The sequence below is a fragment of the Oncorhynchus masou genome, chromosome 3, assembly GCF_036934945.1.
Source record: "Oncorhynchus masou masou isolate Uvic2021 chromosome 3, UVic_Omas_1.1, whole genome shotgun sequence".
NCBI lineage: Eukaryota > Metazoa > Chordata > Actinopteri > Salmoniformes > Salmonidae > Oncorhynchus > Oncorhynchus masou.
In genome coordinates, this window is record NC_088214.1 from 43646464 (window position 1) to 43653589 (window position 7126).

Sequence of the window (7126 nt, forward strand, 5' to 3'; positions counted from 1 at the left end):
TTTAAAGAGAACTCAAATGTTTCACAAATCATTTATGACTGTATTACAATGACTGTGGCATGCACCTTGAGCTGTTTGGATGACATTGATTAATGGATTACATTGCCATAAATAAACAAGCCTTGTCAGCAGCACATATTGTATTCAATTGCATGATGTCCAATGACATTGAAGACTAGTAGGAGGTGAATAGAATTATTCTCCTTTCACCTGTAAGACAACAGCAGATCTGCCAGATCTTACAACACCAGGACGCCTGGATATGTATTTTACTTGTCAGCTGACCACATCACATTGTTCACGTGCTTGTCGGAACTAGTGCCACGATCAACCACGTGGCATATGTTATAGCAATCTGTCAGTCGATGACACAGTCAATGACGTGGCACGCAACCCCTGGTTGATGCAAGCAACACACTAGGGACACATTAGTGACACACTAGTGATGATGTCACACTAATGGCGATACGTCATCCTGTTGAGCAATCTCATCCAACTGTGGGTAATGCTGCCAGCACTGTGTGGTGTGAGTCCCTGAGTCCCATCTGAGCACAATGGTTATTATCTCATCTGCACTGATAAACACAAACAACACTCTCAATGAGTCACACAGAACACCATACAGCTAGACAGTACATGGCAAGTGGTACCGGAGCGCCAAGTCTAGGTCCAAGAGGCTTCTTAACCGCTTCTACCCCCAAGAGATAGTCTTATCTCCCTGAGTCTTCCTGAACCTCTAATCAAATGGCTACCCAGACTATTTGCATTGCCCCCCCCCCACCACCTTTTTTACACTGCTGCTACTCTCTGTTATTATCTATGCATAGTCACTTTAATAACTCTACCTACATGTACATATTACCTCAATTACCTTGACTAACCGGTGCCACCGCACATTGACTCTGTACCGGTACCCTCTGTATATAGCCTCGCTATTGTTATCTTACTGCTGCTCTTTAATGATTTGTTACTTTTATTTCTTATTCTTATATTGTAAGTTTATTATATATATATTTTAACTGCATTGTTGGTTTGGGCTTGTAAGTAAGCATTTCACTGTAAGGTCTACATCTGCTGTATTCGGCGCATGTGACAAATACAATTTGATTTGATTTACATGTTCTTACCATTGCAGACTGCTGAGGCCAGGATGACTCATGATAATGTCCGGAATGGAGTAAATGGAATGGTATCAAAGACATAATGTGTTTTAAAACTCTTCCATTCACTCCATTCCAGCCATTTAATTGCATTCCAGACATTATTATGTGCCATCCTCCCCTCGGCAGCCTCCATTGGTTCTTACATCAGCCTACATCAACTGACTGTTCCCCACCTGAGCCACCCCAGGCTGTTGACATTCTTTATCAGCCATGATTACTGATTCAGACTGTCTCAGGCACTGTCTCAGGCAGCCTCATTCGAAGACCGTGAATATGCACAGACATATCAGTAACCCGCGAATATAAGGCTGTAGCTGTAGTCACTTGGAATTATTACTTACAATATTACAATCTGGTACACTGGGATTGGGGACATGTCGTGCTTACTAGTCATCAATTGTCATGGAAAGAGGTGTGTCTGAGATTATGTTTTCATCTGGGAAGTTCATGCAAATTCAGGAGGGACTAGGCTACTAATGAGGTAGTTATAATGTATGCACTTTCCAGACAGCACATAAAATCATTAACTGTTATGATTGCCTCAGGTGTTCCTCAAGGGCTGATGGGTGAAGGGTGTTGTTGTATGAGATTTTCTTTGGTAAGGGAAGGAGGGATCTCAAGCTTTTGAGTAATTTACTATGTGTTCAGCTCTTTGTCAACACATGACCTGGTTGCTAAGAACCTGTGGTGGGTACATCCGTACCGCTGCTGCTGTCCCTGGGGGCCGGTCCTCATTACACAACGGCTCCACCGATTCTCCATTGCTATGACCACGACCACAACCCTGTATGCAAAATGTCCTTTTGTAAGATATCCGGAGGCAAAGTCATTATTATTCATGAGTTGCAACCATTGGTTAATACATGCAACTTCTGAGCAGGGGAATGCAACCTTTAGCTTGCTTGCTGGCATGAGCAGTGAACACTCTCCATGTACTTTTAAGCGCCAGCCGTGCAGAACTTGCACAATTGGTGGCTGACTAAATAGTTTTTTGCCCCACTGTATATGCCATACCTTTTTCCTCATCCCTCTCAACCATACATTTTTTCAATTCCTCATCTTTCCAAGGGTCCAAGTTTCCAACTGGCTAATTCATCCCCCTCCTCTCCCCTATAACTATTCCCCAGGTCGTTGCTGTAAATGAGAACGTGTTCTCAGTCAACTTACCTGGTAAAATAACGGATAAATAAAAATACATTGAAAAAGGGGATTTAACAGTTTTTACAGTCATTTTCTTAACGGGTACTTTCTTATTAATAACTGGAATAAGCAATTTCATAAATGTGTCAAGTGGAACGTCTGGTTGCTCCTCATTACAAGCTACAGCTCATGTAACCCAATATTGCATGCTCTGATATTGCAAAAATTGAAATACAAGTAGTCAGCTATTGGGTTCAAGTCCGGGCTCTGACTGGGCCACTCAAGGCCATTCAGTGACTTGTTCCGAAGTCACTCCTGCGTTGTCTTGGCTGTGTGCTTAGGGTCGTTGTCCTGTTGGACGGTGAACCTTCGCCCCCGCTCTGGTTCTCCCATCTCCACAGAGGAACTCTAGAGCTCATCGGGTTCGGCCGGGCGGCCAGCATCTTGACAGTTCCAAACGTCTTCCATTTAAGACTGATGGAGGCCACTGTGTTCTTGGGGACCTTCAATGATGCAGAAATGTTTTGGTACCCTTCCCAAGATCTGTGCCTCGATACAATCCTGTCTCAGGGGTCTCTACGGACTATTCCTTCAACCTCATGGCTTGGTTTTTGCACTGACATGCACTGTCAACTGTGGGACCTTTTATAGACAGGTGTGTGCCTTTCTAAATCATGTCCAATCAATTGAAATTACCGCAGGTGGACTCCAATCAAGTTGTGGAAACGTCTCAAGAATGATCAAAGGAAACAGGATACACCTGAGTTCAATTTCAAGTCTCATAGCAATAGTTTTAAAAACCTGTTTTCGCTTTGTCATTTTGGAGTATTGTGTATAGATTGATGTGTTATGTACTTGAGTGAAGACCCAAAAGCGGTTTTAACAGAAACAGAGTTCTTTAATGAAAAAACAGGAATGGCATAGATCCTCCTCCGACGTTGTCAATGGAACAAAAGATAGTTAGTAGAGTGCAGGATGCACCTGCCAGGCAGACTCCGACAGGATAGGACTAGGTGGAAGCAAACGAGACGATAGCTTGCTTCTGGCATGAGAAACACAAACGAGAATCTGACACCGAAAGTAGCAGGAACAGAGAGAGAAATAGAGACCTAATCAGAGGGAAAAAGGGAACAGGTGGGGAAAGGGTGAATGAGCTAGTTAGAGGAGATGAGGAACAGCTGGAGAAGGAGAGAAAGAGAAGGTAACCTAATAAGACCAGCAGAGAGAGACAGAGTGAAGAGAAAGGACAGGAACAGACATAATAAGACATGACAGTACCCCCCCCCCACTCACCGAGCGCCTCCTGGCGCACTCGAGGAGGAAACCTGGCGGCAACGGAGGAAATCATCGATCAGCGAACGGTCCAGCACGTCCCGAGAGGGAACCCAACTCCTCTCCTCAGGACCGTACCCCTCCCAATCCACTAGGTACTGATGACCACGGCCCCGAGGACGCATGTCCAAAATCTTACGAACCCTGTAGATAGGTGCGCCTCGACAAGGATGGGGGGAGGGACGAGCGGGGCGCGAAGAACGGGCTTAACACAGGAGACATGGAAGACCGGGTGAACGCGACGAAGATAGCGGGAGAAGAAGTCGCACAGCGACAGGATTAATGACTTGAGAAATACGGAACGGACCAATGAACCGCGGGGTCAACTTGCGAGAAGCTGTCTTAAGGGGAAGGTTCTGAGTGGAGAGCCATACTCTCTGACCGCAACAATATCTAGGACTCTTGGTCCTACGCTTATTAGCGGCCCTCACAGTCTGCGCCCTATTACGGCAAAGTGCCGACCTGACCCCCTTCCAGGTGCGCTCGCAACGCTGGACAAAAGCCTGAGCGGAGGGGACGCAGGACTCGGCGAGCTGAGATGAGAACAGCGGAGGCTGGTACCCGAGGCTACTCTGAAAAGGAGATAGACCGGTAGCAGACGAAGGAAGCGAGTTGTGGGCGTACTCTGCCCAGGGGAGCTGTTCTGACCAAGACGCAGGGTTACGAAAAGAAAGACTGCGTAAGATGCGACCAACAGTCTGATTGGCCCGTTCGGCTTGACCGTTAGACTGGGGATGAAAGCCGGACGAGAGACTGACGGAAGCCCCAATCAAACGGCAAAACTCCCTCCAAAATTGAGACGTGAACTGCGGGCCTCTGTCCGAAACGACGTCTGACGGAAGGCCATGAATTCGGAAAACATTCTCGATAATGATCTGAGCCGTCTCCTTAGCAGAAGGGAGCTTAGCGAGAGGAATGAAATGAGCCGCCTTAGAGAATCTATCGACAACCGTAAGAATAACTGTCTTCCCCGCTGATGAAGGCAGTCCGGTGATAAAATCTAAAGCGATGTGAGACCACGGTCGAGAGGGAATGGGAAGCGGTCTGAGACGGCCGGCAGGAGGAGAGTTCCCAGATTTAGTCTGCGCGCAGACCGAACAAGCAGCGACAAATCGACGCGCGTCACGTTCCCGAGTGGGCCACCAGAAACGCTGGCGAATGGAAGCGAGCGTACCCCGAACGCCGGGGTGGCCGGCTAACTTGGCATAGTGGGCCCACTGAAGAACGGCCGGACGAGTAGGAACGGGAACGAACAGAAGGTTCCTAGGACAAGCTCGCGGCGACGGAGTGTGAGCGAGTGCTTGCTTTACCTGCCTCTCAATTCCCCAGACAGTCAACCCGACAACACGCCCCTCAGGGAGAATCCCCTCGGGGTCGGTGGAGACCTCAGAAGAACTGAAGAGACGAGATAAAGCATCAGGCTTGGTGTTTTTTGAGCCCGGATGATAAGAAATAACGAACTCGAAACGAGCGAAAAACAGAGCCCAACGAGCCTGGCGCGCATTAAGTCGTTTGGCTGAACGGATGTACTCAAGGTTCCTATGGTCAGTCCAAACGACAAAAGGAACGGTCGCCCCTCCAACCACTGTCGCCATTCGCCTAGGGCTAAGCGGATGGCGAGCAGTTCGCGATTACCAACATCATAATTACGTTCTGACGGCGATAAGCGATGAGAGAAAAACTCGCAAGGATGGACCTTGCCGTCAGAGAGGGAGCGCTGAGAAAGAATGGCTCCCACGCCCACCTCTGACGCGTCAACCTCAACAACAAACTGTCTAGAGATGTCAGGTGTAACAAGAATAGGTGCGGATGTAAAACGATTCTTGAGAAGATCAAAAGCTCCCTGGGCGGAAACGGACCACTTAAAGCACGTCTTAACAGAAGTAAGGGCTGTGAGGGGAGCTGCCACCTGACCGAAATTACGGATGAAACGACGATAGAAATTCGCGAAGCCAAGAAAGCGCTGCAGCTCGACGCGTGACTTAGGAACGGGCCAATCAATGACAGCCTGGACCTTAGCGGGATCCATCTTAATGCCCTCAGCGGAAATAACGGAACCGAGAAAAGGGACAGAGGAGGCATGAAAAGTGCACTTCTCAGCCTTCACATAAAGACAGTTCTCCAAAAGGCGCTGGAGGACGCGTCGCACGTGCTGAACATGAATCGGGAGAGACGGTGAAAAAATCAGGATATCGTCCATGTAAACGAAAACAAAAATGTTCAGCATGTCTCTCAGGACGTCGTTAACTAGTGCCTGAAAGACAGCTGGAGCGTTAACGAGGCCGAAAGGAAGAACCCGGTATTCAAAGTGCCCTAACGGAGTGTTAAACGCCGTCTTCCACTCGTCCCCCTCCCTGATGCGCACGAGATGGTAGGCGTTACGAAGGTCCAATTTGGTGAAAAACCTGGCTCCCTGCAGGATCTCGAAGGCTGAAGACATAAGAGGAAGCGGATAACGATTCTTAACTGTTATGTCATTCAGCCCTCGATAATCCACGCATGGGCGCAGGGACCCGTCCTTCTTCTGAACAAAAAAAACCCCCGCTCCGGCGGGAGAGGAGGAGGAGACTATGGTACCGGCGTCGAGCGATACAGACAAATAATCCTCGAGAGCCTTACGTTCGGGAGCCGACAGAGAGTATAATCTACCCCGGGGGAGTAGTTCCCGGAAGGAGATCAATACTACAGTCATACGACCGGTGTGGAGGGAGAGAAGTGGCCTTGGAACGACTGAACACCGTGCGCAGATCGTGATACTCCTCCGGCACCCCTGTCAAATCACCAGGCTCCTCCTGTGAAGAAGAGACAGAGGAAACAGGAGGGATAGCAGACATTAAACAGGTCACATGACAAGAAACATTCCAGGATAGGATAGTATTACTAGACCAATTAATAGAAGGGTTATGGCGAACTAGCCAGGGATGACCCAAAACAACAGGTGTAAAAGGTGAACGAAAAATTAAAAAAGAAATGGTTTCGCTATGATTACCAGAGACAGTGAGGGTTAAAGGCAGCGTCTCACGCTGAATCTCGGGGAGAGAACTACCATCTAAAGCGAACAAGGCCGTGGGATCCCTTAACTGTCTGAGAGGAATGTCATGTTCCCGAGCCCAGGTCTCGTCCATAAAACAGCCCTCCGCCCCAGAGTCTATCAAGGCACTGCAGGAAGCAGATGAACCGGTCCAGCGGAGATGGACCGGAAAGGTAGTGCAGGATCTTGAAGGAGAGACCTGAGTAGTTGCGCTCACCAGTAGCCCTCCTCTTACTGATGAGCTCTGGCTTTTACTGGGCATGAGGTGACAAAATGACCAGCGGAGCCGCAGTAGAGACAGAGGCGGTTGGTGATTCTCCGTTCCTTCTCCTTGGCCGAGATGTGGATACCCCCAGCTGCATAGGCTCAGCACCCGAGCCGGCGGAGGAGGGTGGCAGTGATGCAGCAGGTGGCTGTGATGCGGAGAGGGGGCAACGGAGAACGCGAGCTCCCTTCCACG